This window comes from Bufo bufo, chromosome 3 (assembly GCF_905171765.1).
Source record: "Bufo bufo chromosome 3, aBufBuf1.1, whole genome shotgun sequence".
NCBI classification, from domain to species: Eukaryota; Metazoa; Chordata; class Amphibia; order Anura; family Bufonidae; genus Bufo; species Bufo bufo.
In genome coordinates this window covers 668,665,537-668,681,093 of record NC_053391.1, presented here as the reverse complement: position 1 = coordinate 668,681,093, position 15,557 = coordinate 668,665,537, and the positions used below count along the sequence as shown (strand labels likewise).

The 15,557-nt window shown below is 42.2% G+C and overlaps 1 protein-coding gene across 5 annotated transcripts in view; it reads left to right on the top strand.

Annotated features, from left to right (window-relative positions):
- FAT3 (FAT atypical cadherin 3) overlaps positions 1-15,557 on the top strand; it is a 588,664-nt gene that overhangs the window by 186,744 nt on the left and 386,363 nt on the right. The window lies entirely within an intron of this gene.

Sequence of the window (15,557 nt, the reverse complement as noted above, 5' to 3'; positions counted from 1 at the left end):
TTTTATGGATACTTGGTTATTCTGTTTTGTTTTTTTCTATTCTTAAGACTTGCGAATTCTGGTCGAGTTTATGAAGTCACAGCTGGCAGCATTTGAGTACAGCAGAGATAGGGTGGTAGCAGTTGGCGGACTTGCCCGCAGGGAGTCCAAAGGCTGGCATACCGCTCTGATGATTACGGTTTATTAAGTGTTCTTGCATGGCAAGACCACTTACTGTTATCTCACTTATATATTCTTATTATTATAGCTAAATTTACCACCCTAACTCCTCCCACAGTTTTTACACTACATAGACAGTAATATACCGAAACATGCCGATTGTTCCCTATTGGTGTGCCATTACTTTGTGGAACATTTCGCCGAATGGTTCACGAAATATCTGCATTTTTGTGGCGAAATTGGTCCCATAGCAATGAATGGCGGAATGTTCAAAACTAGAGTGGGAGCTGACAAAAGCTAGAGTGTGAGCTGAAAAATCAGGACATGATTTCTAAACTGCCACCACTCCGTCATTTTCAAGCCCACCTACACAAATCTTATATCAAAACGTTCAGCTATCCCTGCTGCCACTAAAAATGTCCACGGCTAAGCCATAGTCCTGATAGTTTTCACAATATGACAATTTGTTTGCAACTCACGCCGCCCATTGACATTCATTGAAACTCCACTCTAGCCACCTCAAATTTGAAGGGCAATTTCTAAACTGCGACTGTGCCTTCACTTTTAATATTTCAGAGACATACTATGCATCATAATGTAGGTCTGGGTATTGTGATTCTCACAATATAAAGCTCTTCGCTGTAGGATTTATAAGATGGCAACCGCCAGTGAAGTTGTAGCAGTTTGTTTTTAACCGCTCTTCTCTGCCCTTGCTGTAGAGTGAGTTGCCATAGGAACCCAGGTGTGTGAGCAGCCAGCAGAGTGACAAAAGCTAGAGTGTGAGCTGAAAAATCAGGACATGATTTCTAAACTGCCGCCACTCCCTCATTTTCAAGTCCACCTACACAAATCGGCTGCTAATGTTTTTATAAATGTATGTTTTAATGTAACTGTAAAGCACTTTGGGCAACAACATTGCAATTAAATGTGCTATATAAATAAAGTTGAAATGCATTTCTCACTCTATCAAGCTTGCCATGTGCACTTTTTAAATTTGATCAATCAATTGGTTAGTGTAATGTTTACTATCTTTACTCACTCCAAACACTCCACACAGTTACTCTGCCCACTCCATAAAGGTACTCTGTCCAGTCCAGCCTTTCCACAGTTACTCCAGCCACTCCAACCACACAACAGTTACTCAAGCCGCTCCACCCAGTTCCCCAGAAATTGTAGCTTTTCTAGTTAAGGTTTGCCGCTTTAATAAAGAAGCTGTGGCCGATCACCACCCAGCAATAAAGTGACACAATTGTCGGTGTTTTTTGTAACGGGTTCAAGTGTTGGGTAAAGGGGCCAAGGGCGAGTTAAAGGTGGCACCCCCTTCCTTCCCTGGTTACCAGCAGTCGTAATTATCTGGAAAGAGCTTTCCTAGGAACTTTCCTTTCCAATAATCGCACCGTGTAACAGGGCCTTTGGCTAAACATTTCCTACTCCTTTCCACAGCGATTAATGAGACAGTCGGAAACAGACCTTGTTTTTTTGTTCCCTGCTCTCCTATCTAGGAGGGCCCATCGTTGGGGTAGAGATTGGTGATTCCAGTAGATATGCTTGTATCTAAGCTGACCTGTAGTTTAATATCAGCGGTTAAGGTTTTTTACTATGTGAACCAGTCATATCATTGATTGGAAAGGAAATGAGGGCTCGGAGGCTGCTGACTCACAGGCAGAGGTTACGCTCGCACAGAGTACAAAGCACAGTAATGATTTTTACTGAAAGCTACTAGAATATGTGGAGCTGGGGGATTTCTGCTGGATGCATTATTATAACACAGGGATCTGCTATAACCATCATGAAACTGAAAACACCAGTGAGTAGTAAATACTGGAGTATTGCACATATACTGTATATATATCTATACACACTTCGGGGGTCATTTGTAAAGACCGGTGTTATAGACGCTGGTCTTACTAAAGCCCCTGCGCCGGCCTCTACATAACTTCGGTGCATCCAGTGCTGCTTCCCATCCGTTTAACGTATACAAAAAATGTATACGTTAAACGGATGCCTCAGACTGATCCCATACAGTGGCATCCGTTCACCATAGAGTTCCACTGTAAAGAACAATCAAACGGACTCGTGGTGTGTTGCGTTTTTGTATACTTTTTTTTTCTAACGTATACGTCCAACAGAGGCATAAAACGTGATGTGTGAACCCACCCTAAGTCAGCTTCCTTTTTGGCTTACATTTAGACCATTTTCCACGCTTAAAACAGGTGTAGAAAATGATGAATGAGACAGATCTGCTGGCCCGGCCCCATCCCCGCCCCCACGCGACGACCACTTATTGAGATCTGGCGTAAGCAGAGAGAAGTCGTAGATTGCGGTGCAACTGACCATTGTGTCACAATCTGCTACTGAAATACATCTAATATAGGCGGATTTCAGGTTAAAAAATTACCCCCTTAGTATATACCTCAGGTAAGGCACAGATTTTCCAGAACATTATAGAATTAGGCCTAGCATTAGGCCCCTTTCATACGAGCGAGTTTTACGCGCGAGCGCAATGCATGATGCGAACGCATTGCGCCCGCACTTAATCCGGACCCATTAACTTCAATGGGTCTGTGTACATGAGCGTTGGTTTTTACGCATCACTTGTGCGTTGCGTGAAAATCACAGCATGTTCTATATTCTGCATTTTTCACGCAGCCCTGGCCCCATAGATGTGAATGGGGCTGCGTGAAAAACGCATCGCATCTGCAAGCAAGTGCGGATGCAATGCGTTTTTCACTGATGGTTGCTAAGAGATGTTGTTTGTAAACCTTCAGTTTTTTATCACGCGTATGAAAAACGCATTGCACCAGCGCGGATAAAAACTGTCATGCCCCGCCCTGACTATGTGCGGAGGTCGGCCAGAATAGCAGCAAGAGTTTAGTGTTTTGTTTTGGAGCCGTGCTGGATCCGCCTCTCATCAGGTGCACTGGGTGGGGTCATTAGTTTAAATAGCACTCCAGCCCAGTGCTCTGAGCGGATTATAGGAATCACTTTGGTCTTGGAAGCTAGGAAGGAAGGTTGTCTGTTCCAGCTCAGAAAGATAAGTGTGGTTTCAAGTTTGATTGTTTTGTGTCATCTCTCCCATCCAGGTTCTGTGTGAGCAGGCTGCTCCTATTTCCCCTCTTCACCATCTCAGGGAATTTAGGGTGTTTCAGCCCAGGCACGGGGACACATCATACCTACCACCAAGGTTTGCATGTGGGCTGAGCAGTGCAGGGAGAGAGGTCAGGGATTAGCTAGGAGGTGACCCTTCCCCTGCCTCTCGCCTAGAGCCTGGTTGGTGGTTTATCTGTGTGTCTGAGTGCACGTCCGCCGTGACAAAAACTGAACGAAATCGCAGACAAAACTGACTGAACTTGCTTGCGAAATGGTGCGAGTTTTCCTGAATGCACCCTGAATGCATCCGGACCTAATCAGTATAGTTCGTCTGCAAGGGGCCTTAGTATTCCCATAGTTGCCAACAGTTCTAAATTTGTAGCGGCTTTCGCTAATTTTCTGAAACAGTCTCAGCAAATTCAGACTGTGCCGGGCCGAAAATAATTGGGCTTTATGTAAACCCCTCCCATAAGTGGGCATTCCCAGGTGGGTTTGGGGCTCACTTGCCCCAAATTTACCAACAGCAATCTTGGTAAGTATGATCAGAAATACTTATAGGGTGCACTCACCTCTCAGCACCATTGTACTGCATGTATTTAGTGAAATTCCAATCCGATATATATTATCCAACAGTCCAGAACGGCCGACTGTAACAAAAAGTGGTGTTATGAAGCAGATGTGGATTTGATTTGGGGTCATTGTCTGAGTGTCCCACCAACCTTCATTCTTTAACCTCTATACAGCGATTTGGACTTCGCTGAAGGGGATCCACCAGGTTCAGTTCAGCAGCAAAGGGTCAAATCTAGAGTCAAGCAGAGGTCAGTACACGGAAGAACAAACAAGACACCTTTTGCAGGTAACTAAAGCACAAAAGCCTAGTTCAGGCATCCCACCACGGGGGAAGGTGTCTTTAATAGGAAGGTTGGATGTGCATGCTCTTGTCCATTAGGATAAAGAAAGAGAGTGCGTACCTGCACCCTAGGAGCAGAGGAAACCATAGCAATAGGGAGTACGCCACAGATGGCCTGGAGCAGTGCTACTCCAGTGGCCGGCCTTACAGGAGAAGAGGGATGCCAGCAGGCCCGAACTGTGTATGCCACAGGGGGACTTTTTGATGATAAATCTGGCTAAAAATGTAGCTCCACCGACAAAACATCAGGCTGCCCATTAGTAAATGCAAGCTGCCAAGTATGATGGCGGAAACCACCCTAAAAGTGGCATAAATAAGTTATAAATTTGTCGTGAATGCCTACTCCACCTGCAAAACAGGCAAATTCACTCCACTTTTTTGGCGCAATGCACTCCATACATTATTCCCTAAGTTTACGCCACCTATAGGGTTAGTAACTCTGCCCCACTGTGTTTTTTTTCCTGTGGTCTTAATGGCTTTTAGATGATATTTTAGACAACACAAAAACCTTCTCGCCAGACAATAATTAAAATATTAGAATAAATCTGCATTTTGTAGAAATTCTTTATGCATTTGTAATGAGAAGATAGTTTTGTCTCCTGACTCCATGAAGGGATTTATTTATATTTTTATTTTTTTATTTGTAAAAATTCACAACCTCTCTGGAGACAACCGATAAAAACCTGCTCACGAGCCGGAACAATTTGCTGACGAACTTGACATTCGCTGGTGCTCGACTTTGTGGAAATGTTCCAGCACCTGGTAGGAACGTGAGACACAGTATTCATAACCCGCTGCTGAATGGTGGCTGAGTCGGGATTCCTTAGGGCTGTCTCGAATTACACAGTTTTAATGCTGAGTAGCCTTTATGTCCTGATTACTTCCAGCTAACTGGCAGATTTCGGATATATTCACTGCATTGTCTTGCTTTTTTTGTTTGGGAAAGCTATTTGCTCTCAGTTTACTGCACAATCTGATATAAAATGAATTGATGGCTTGGAACTTCTGTGCTGATCATATTTTTTTCATCTCGGATTTCTCAGGGTTTGTGGGAATTCACCATTTCACTCCAGTTCTTGGGTTACATGCGTAAAAAATTCCTCCAACATATTCTGTTCAGCTGACCGCTATACAATAAATTGTAATAAAATATTACGTGCTCCAGCTCTTGTGGTTTATGTAAATGGACTTAAAATGTATCTTTTCTCGCCGAAATATCATAAAATATTTTAATTTGTTATTTTTGCTGTCAAATATCTCAGACTTTTTGGCTGGAGAAAAAAAGAAACTAGCTTAAAGAAAACAGATTGTAAACATTTTTGGAGGCGTAGAATCCAGGAAGAACATAAGGACTTTATACATTCCTGGGCAATCTTTTGTGTTCTTACATTTCATCTTGTTCCAGTTGCTTTCCTGTGGTCTACTTGCCTTTAGTCTTTTATGAGTTCTCATACTGTTTGGAAATTCGTAGTCTACCCCTGCATAGCCAGACATGCTGTATCTTGTGTGTGTTTATTAAGTCCTTAAGGAATGGCCAGCCATGTAATACATGGACAGGTCTGGTCTGCCACAGCGAAAACTGTCTCTGTTCTAGCTAATGGAAGGTGTTCCTACATGGGCGTTCCCTTCTATGACAGTTATATACTCTAATAGGGCAAATAGAAAGGGTTTATTGTATGATGGTCTCCAACCATCTTAATGACGGACAGCCTTTTCTGTCAATCTTATAGTTGGTGATTGTGTTCATCTTCATCCATCATGCTCATAGTCATCCTCTTTCTCTCTATTCATATTGTTAATGTTCACATTCTTCCTCTCCATCCGTATTTTTCCATCCATCTCCATTCATTTAGTTCATGGGCATCCTCTTCCTTTCCATCCGTCTTGTTGATGGTCACCCTCTTCATTTACATCCAGTTATATGATCTTACTCCTCCCCGCCATTCAACTAGTTCATAGTCATCCATTTGATCTCTGTGCATGTTGTAGATGGACATCCTCTCTGTCTCCATTGATCTTGTTCATGGTCATCCTCTTTCTCTGCATCCATCTTGTTGATTATCATCCTATTTCTTTCCATCCATCTTGTCTATGGTCATCCCCTTAGGTCCTATCTATTTTGACGGTCATCCTCTTCATTTCCATCCAGCTATATGATGATCTTACTCCTCCTCTCCATTCATCTTGTTTTATCCCCTTTTGCTCCATGCATGTTGTAGATGGTCATCCTCTCTGTCTCTATTGATCTTGTTCATGGTCATCCTCTTTCTCTCCATTTTTTTATCCATTCATCTTGTTGATGAACATCCTCTTCCTTTCCATCCATCCTGTAGATGGTCATCCTCTTTCTATCTATTATCATAGTCATCCTTTTCATTTCCATCCAGCTATATGATGATCTTAAAGTTCCTCTTCATCCGTCTTTTTTATAGTTATCCCCTTTTTTTCTGTGCATGTTGTAGATGGCCATCCTCTCAATCTCCACTGATCTTGTTCATGGCCATCCTCTTTCTCTACATTCATCTTCAGCTCCATGCTTTTTGTTAAAGCCCATCCCTTTCCTTCCCATCTATGTTGTTTATGGCCATTTTATTTCTCTTTTTGTTTCAACTTTTTATTTCCAATAAACTCAGCCTTGTCAAAATCAGAATGATATCTAGAATAAGTCTGGTCACTCGTTCTTCAAATGAAAGGTATGCCTTGACTTGTATGTCTTGCCGTCTTAAAAGTCTTCGCCAATGTCAGTGTGTAAAGGCATCAATACGGTTATTTGTTTTCCAGCTTTCACATCAATATAAATGTCAACGTTTTATGACAACTTGGGTTCATGCTTGTATTTTTAGGTCTCTAGGCAAAAAGTAACCTTAGTCAACAGAAATAAAAAAAAAAGAAATAACCATTCTCAGAAGCTGAGTGCTCTAACTGTGGAGATTGTTTCTTCTTCTTCTTTTTTTAATAACAGAGTTTACTGACTTAATGTGGTCCCTCCACAGAGCATTTCATTTTCCACTTGAAATTGTAAAGTGCAGTAGCTGAAAATATTTTAGCTGTCTGCATGTAGATAATTTTTTTCACACTATCTGATATCTTGTTATCTTCTTCTTCGGGTCTCTTTTCACACACAACATAACATTTAAGTACATTCATGTTTCCATGCCTCATGCTTGAAAGCTCTTAAGACTCCCAGTTTTGCTATAAACTCTCTGTTCGCCTCTCGTTGCGGCTTTTCTTTCTCCACTTGACCTAGATTCTATTTCGTTATTGAAACAGAACTGCAGTGACAGTAAATGCTACAGTCTACGTTTAAGGTTCTGGAAGTTTTTGTGTCATTGTTAATGTCAATGGGACATAAAACACCTGTGGTAACCAGAACGCGTTCCTCGACTGAGAAGACAAATTCAGACATGGGGGCTATTTTTGTATCATTTTCTTTTCTATAATGTTATGAATATGATCCTTATTCCTACAACTACTGTCAATTGGGAAGTTCACTATACATTTTCTTTGATACCGCATTATGGCATTTCTACTTAAAACTATGCCAGTACTATGAGAGATCTGGACTCGCAGACCAGGGGTGGATTGGCCATAAACCTTACGGGGAAATTTCCCGGTGGGCTGATGCCCAGGGGGCTGCCTGAGTCCTCCTTTTTGGGGATGTATTTTGTGCTGCTGGCAGTATTTTGTGATGGACTGTGGTATTTGGCTCTCTTGGGGTGGTATAATGTGCCACAGTATGGTATTGCTGGCCCTGCTTTCCATCAATTTGGACCCAACTATAAAAAGGGGCCAATTTTAATATTTTTTCCAGGACCACTTTAAGTTCCTAGTCCGCCCCTGTTGCGTAAGGACACACCAAAGAGAAAAACCATGTAGCTACCATGGGGCCATTGGAGAGAGGAATTCCATCCTTGGTGGATCTCATCCACCTTTGCTACTACATGGCCAGAACCACAATATTAACAAACAAAACAGAGGAACCACAATATTAACAAGCAAAACACGCTGGCCATGTGCATTAAGCTACTTTCACACTCGCGTTTTGTGCGGATCAGTCATGGATCTGAACAAACGCATCCGTTCAGATAATACAACCGCATTCATCTGTTCAGAACGGATCCGTTTGTATTATCTTTAACATAGCCAAAACGGATCCGTCTTGAACACCATTGAAAGTCAATGGAGGATGGATCCGTTTTCTATTGTGCCAGATTGTGTCAGTGAAAACGGATCCGTCCCCATTGACTTACGTGGTGTAAGCTTTGTGTAAGCGTTTGGCTCAGTTTCGTCAAGCAGACAGCAAAACCCTGCAAGCAGCGTTTTGGTGTCCACCTCCAAAGCGGAATGGAGACTGAACAGAGGCAAACTGATGCGTTCTGAGCGGATCCTTTTCCATTCAGAATGCATTAGGGCAAAACTGATCCGTTTTGGACTGCTTGTGAGAGCCCTGAACGGATATCACAAACGGAAACCAAAACGCCAGTGTGAAAGTAGCCTTAGATATCTGTCAGCCTTTCCCGACCCCTCCATATACATGTATGCTTTGCTCAGTCAAGCATACATGTGTCCTGAATGAGGAGAGGCTAAAAAGCTGCTGCCAGACACTTCTGGTAGTGGCTTATCTTGCCGATAGATTGTGTAAGGGAAATCCAATTGTCTAATCCTTATATCTCCCGACATCTACTGTCAGAGAAAAGTTGGAAGGTCCCAGTACACATAAGTTAGTCATAGGGTTCATCTGAAATTTAGGGGGGAATTTATAGTTTACCCAATGCCTCTTTTTTTACATAAAAAAAAGTCCGTTTTGTGACTTTTCAAATGCCATTGCATTTTTTTAAAATCACAACAGGCAATTTTAGGCTGACCTTGCCAGTTTCAAACAAGGAGGAATGTCGAGCGTAGGGTTTGGGGAGGGCCTGCATAGTCATCATTATTTATGCCAGAAACTGACCTAAATAATGACTGAAAAGTACACCAGCTAGTAGATTTCAGGATGACATGGGGACTGCCGGAGGAGGCATGTAATTTATGACGAGGCATGTGCCTTATCCTAAATTACAAGGCTCCTCCGGCAGGACAGACCCTATCAAGACCGGTGCAGCATACACTGGTCTTGATAAATCGGGGCTAAAGACTATGTAAAAAAAAAAACATATGAAATACTTCTTGGATCCACCACCTCTGCTGTGGCCAAATTTCATCATTTTCTTTTCTTCAATTGAATGTGTCTCAAATTGCCAATTAAGAAAATGTAGACTAGCACATTCATAGTCACAGGTGCATATCCATCATGCAAGCATGCAGAAAGCTAATAACAGTATGGCTGCACAACATTTCACAAACAAACAATAGAACTGAGAAATGGGGATCATTCTAAATTAAAATAGTATTATACCTACTATAAATGAAAAAATAGAAGCTCTTTGCGCACATTTTTGATCAAACGTGTGTCGGGCCCATTTACCAGGCGTCAAGGTGGCTCCCGCAGATGGGTACCTAACACTAACAGAACTGCCTCTCTTGGACTTACCTAAGCCTACAATATTCAGGGCAGTGTAGGAACCAGCTACATACGTACTCTGCTCAGAAGCCTCAGGCAGATGGGCGTTGCTCTGTCTAAAAGAGGCCGCTACCCTCAATATATACTTGTAATGCAAGGCACCAACAAAACAGACCAGCGAGGATGAAGTCAAAGGGGTTTATTAACAAAATAAACAAAGTCCAGGTAAACTTCACTGGGCAAATATCAGGCAAACAAAAAACGAAGGAAAGCCAGGAGTAGTCCCGATCCGTGCATAAGTCTCTGTGCAACTTGCCAGGTAAACGGATGTGTCACGGAAAGTCCTGGGTCCCACTGGAACGGACAGAGTCCCAGCAATCTTCAGTCAGTAGCTAGCAGTACTGACCTGCACCTGGATAAGGAAGGATAACAGTGGGCACTAACCGACCTGGGAGGCCACCTTTTATGTGCCTGCTAACAAACCCCAGGGCGCCAAGTGTCCACTCCCCATAGGTCAGGATCCTGCCCTACATCTGTGTACAAGGCTTTGGTCGGTCATTAGTCAATTAGACCAATGCCGGCCCCCTAATCTACTTTGAACTTGCGGCCAGGTGCTATTCCCTTCGTTGGTCGGCGAAGCGCATAAGAAGCGCGTGCACGCGTATCCCCTTGCTAACCCGTTTTCGAACTTACGCGCGGATGCACGACAGGCTCAGTGCGCGAGCGCGTTGACATGGACACCAGAATGGAATCTGCAATAGGCACTGGAGCCAAGTTCGGCCGCAGCGCACTGCCACTAGCCCGGCCAAGCTGTCGCCGAAAGCCATGCGGTCTTTCCCTCCGGCGCACATGCGAACCCATCCCCCCGTCGGTTCGCAAAGGGGTCGGAGCTGGTGTATCAATGGAGACACGCGTAACCTGTCCCACAGCTCCACGAGGACCCTTTTTGGTCAGACAGGAGTGCGAGTTACAATACTACAAGAAAATTTAGACTAGCACAGATGGCAGATGGGCCTGACATATGTTTGATCAAAAATGTGCGCAAAGAGCTTCTATTTTTTCATTTATATTAGGTATAATACCACTTTATTTTAGAATGATCCCCATTTCTCAGTTCTATTGTTTGTATGTGAAATGTTGTGCAGCCATACTGTTATTAGCTTTCTGTATTTTTGCATAATCATAAGTTATAATGAGCATTTTACGATGTAAAACATTCAAGATAATTGGAAACTTTATTTGGCCACAAGAACCTGCTCATTGGAAGTCTTTTTGATCCACTTAATAGTCGTGTTAGGCCTTCATTGTGATAATAACACAGTATATATATATATATATATATATATATATATATAGAGGAACGGCACAACTTTTGTGTGCTCGTCTAGGATTTTCATTAAATACTGGCATCTTGCATAAAGAAATAACAGCATGATGTTTGGCACCAGCCTCATCTGTAGCTAAGTAATGCACTTAGCATCATTACAAGTCTTAAATGCACTCATTGAGGACTCTAATTGCATTTTAAATTGGTTTGTTTTTCAGTTGAATAGGCCGCAATGCATTGAGAGAGAAAGAGAGAAACAAAGTGGGAGTGAAAGCAGGGGGAAAACAACACAAAAAGACGTTCCTCTGTTAAAAAGTGTTCATTATGAGAACTTGCTCCTTTGGCGTTGTAAGGCCTCTCATTGTGTACATTGAGAACTGCGTTCCGGTGCGCTCATCATTTTCATGCAGATCAAAGTAGTAATTATGAAACTAAACAGGAGCCCTTAAGGTGGTCATAGACATTGGTCTCAAGTTGATCAAAATGGATGACTTCAACCTAAACGAATGTTCTTCGGTTGAAATTTTACAACAAACAGTCATTTTAGCCGACCAATGATGGACCATTATCATTTGAAAAGAGGCCGGCCGCGTTAAATATTTTCCTCCCATAGTTGAACAAAAGATCTTTCTTTGAAATAACATTCCCAGAAAGATCTTTCGTCCATCTCCCGGTTTCATTGAACGTGTATGGGCAGTTTGAAGAACTGTAACGGTCAATATGGACTAAAATGTTCATGGCCATATCTTCACCATATGTTTGTCCAACTGCTGTTCAACCATCGACTAACTTCTGTCTAATGTGTATAGCCATCTTTAGACCTGAATAATCCTTACGGAATGTATCTCCTATCATATCATACAGTAGATCACATCAGTGGAGTCCATGAGCTCTCACCTCTTGTGATCTCTAGTTTGATATTCTGTAGAGAATCTAAACTTATTTGGCATTTCTTGGAATGTCCTACAGCACCATCTGAGCAAGCCACCATCTATTTAAATGGTCCTTTGTCTAGAAAGTTGCATCAAAAATTTCCTTTGATGGAAATCTCTTGAAAGCACACTTACACAACCACTCTAATGTTTAGAGGACAATAGTCTGCTGTCTACCATAGTCAACAGCTGTTCACATATAATTTCTAAATGATCCTCGTGTGAAATAATCAAGATCGGCCAGTTCACCCTATGTCTATCTTATTTATATGGGCAGCTTACAAGTCTTATGTGGTCCTTTTGTACTTCTGCCTAATGAAGAATGGTGTCTATCACCTCCAAAGTTTGAATGAGAAGTTCATTGCACTGAGAGGCGGGTTCTACCCCGTTGGTGCACCTCAGCTTTCTAGTGCTGGCCCCACCCCTCTACACATTAGTCTTAAGTTGATCAAAATGGATAACTTTAACCTAAACTAATGTTCTTCGGTTGAAATTTTACAACAGTCATTTTAGGCAACCAATTGCAGACCATTATCGTTTGAAATATTTTCAATGCCATAACTGTTTTTTTCCATTCAGCTATGTTAATTGTTTTAGTACCTTTTTTGGTGATGCATGGGGCATTTGTTATTTTGTTTTGTTGTTTTTTTCATACCCAGGAAAAAAAAAAAAAAAAAAAAAGTATTTTCTGTTTTTGTCTTTATATTTTTTTATTTAGTATTTTAAAAAACAAGAAATCAAGCAATAACTTAAAGTTGTCAGAATATCACAAAGCTAAGTATCAATTAAAAATTGAAACATGCAAATCAAAACAATAAAGTGTGCAAAAATTTGATCAATGGAGGTTTTATGTCCATACAAGTTAAGGCGCACATAATTATGCAGAACTCGCCAACGAATACAACAATTAGAAAAGTCACTGGGCTAGGAATAGGGGAATGGGTAGAGAGTAAAAGAGAGAAGTAGGAAAGATAAAGAAACAACCCTTCATAGAGCCCATAAGGGCTCTGACTTCAGCCGAGTCCTAAAAACAAATCCAGTAGTGCCTAGATTTAAAGGGGTTGTCTCATCTCAGACATTGGGGGTATATCCCTAGGACCCGCACCTATCTTTAGAACTGAGCCCGCTAAGTGAAGGAGGGCGCACTGCGCATGCACAGCTGCCCTCCATTCATTCCCATGGGAGCGACAAAAATAGCCGTGTGCTGGCTCAGCTATTTCCATCCCCCCTATAGAAGTAAATGGAGCGGTGCACTTCCCATTAATTTCAATGGTACTTTCAAAAATAGCCGAACTCGCTGCTCAGCTTTTTTTTTGGGCTCCCACAGAAATGCAGGGAGAGTGGTCGCGCATGCGCATTGTGCCCTCCTTCACTTTGTGGGCTCCTCTAGGACCCGCATCTATCAGACATTGTGGGCATATCCTAGTGATATACCCCCAATTTAAGGACAAGGACGAGACAGAGGGGATATGATAGAAACTTTTTAATACATAAAGAAAATCAACAAGGTAAAAGAGGAGAGAATATTTAAAAGAAGAAAAACTGCTACAAGAGGACATTGTTTTAAATTAGAGGGGCAAAGGTTTAAAAGTAATATCAGGAAGTATTACTTTACTGAGAGAGTAGTGGATGCATGGAATAGCCTTCCTGCAGAAGTGGTAGCTGCAAATACAGGGAAGAAGTTTAAGCATGCATGGGATAGGCATAAGGCCATCCTTCATATAAGATAGGGCTATTCATAGTATTCAGTATATTGGGCAGACTAGATGGGCCAAATGGTTCTTATCTGCCGACACATTCTATGTTTCTATGTAGCTATGAGTAAGAGCCTTCATGCTCATAATCTCCTGCATCTTGCTAAACCACAAAGAAATGGATGAAGGAGAGGTTTGTCTACAAAGAAATAGGATACAAGCTCTCTCAGCGTTAACCAGATGGCGCACCACGGAACCCTGATATGTAGACAGGGGGATGTCACTGAGATGTAACAAAAAGAAGATGGACAACCTAGATTTCACATGGTCTCCGTACTGTAAACTTGGAAGAACTATGTCATACCTCTGACCAGAAGCTAGCCAACACAGGCCAATCCCCCCAAAAAATATGGAAAATCATCCTAGCAGCTCATGCAGATGCCCAAATCCCAGCAATCACTTGATCGCTATGGTCGGTGCAGGAAGCCGGCATTGTCGCAGTGCTCACTGGGCGCTGTGTATACAGTGTGGGAATAACAGCGACAGTAAAATAAATATCCCTGCCTTCTCTATGGGGAGCTCCCCTCTCCTGCAGCTGCAAACTCTGCAAGAACATTCAAGAACGTCCTTGCAGAGATAAGTGTGGAACGTCCGAATGTTTATAGTCAACAGGTGGTTGACTGAAGTGGTTAAAAGCTCATATGGTGGAAAACTTTTTGACAAGTTTATCAGAGGAGGTTATTTTTGAGATTCTCATAAGACCTCTGTTGTATATTAGTTTCAATGAGTTCGGTCTGTTGCCGATGGAATTAAATAATAGTAATAAACACCTCCTTGTTCAGTTAGAAATATTGCTACATTTCATCTTTTCCAGTCCACGGAGATCTGATGTTGAAGATCACTATATTACAGAACTATTTCACAATATTAAAGGGCCACATGGGTCCACCATTATATGTTGTGTTAGATGGTAGCTCTGCTAAATTATATCACTGGCTGTATTGAGCGATGTGTTTTAGACATTGAAGTTAGGGGCAATAACACAATAACCTCACATTACGGGGAGAAGGAAAGTGAGAACTTTTTTAATGACTTATATAATGGGAGACAGAATAGTCTTTATATGAGGTCTGACCTAAGGGGACTTTAATTTTATTTGCTTTACTCACTTATATAATGCTGACATATACAATTTTTGCTGTCCCCAATGGGGCTCACAATCTAATTTCTCTATCAGTGTGTCTTTGGAGTGTTGGAGGAAACCGGAGTATCCGGAGGAAGCCACTCAAACACGGGGAGAACATACAACTCCATACAGATGTTGTCCTTGGTCGGATTTGAACCTAGGACTTCAGAGGTGCAAAGTACCAGGGCTAACCACTGAGCCACAGTTCTGCCCCTGAGAGGTCAACATGTAAAGCTGCTGATACAATATGGAATTATAGGGGGGCATTTACAAACAGATATATGGCACTTTTTGTCGTATATCTGTTGCAGATTACGGCGCAAAGGTTATTTGTGCTGCAATCTGCGACTTTTCCCCCCTTACGCCAGGTCAAAAAAAGGTGGCGTGGGTGGGGAAAGGGGTGGGTCGGTAGGCCCGTCTCATTTATTATTTTCTACACCTGTTTTAGGGAGCTGGTGTAGATTTAGACAGGCGGTGGATACACTTGAAGTCATGGACTTGGTCAAGCACACCGTTGTAAGTGAACGAGTCAGAAAATGTTGGGGAAACCCTTATTGCACAAGGTTACACCAATTTACTTGAATTTGATCAATCTTAGTTAAAGAGGACCTTTCACCAGAAGAAAGTATCTAAACTGACTATACAGACGTGTAGAGCGGCGCCCAGGGATCCCCCTGCACTTACTGTTATCCCCGGGCGCCGCTCCGTTCTCCGGTTATAGCCTCTGGTATGTTCGTAGTTAGACTCCACCCAGGGGAA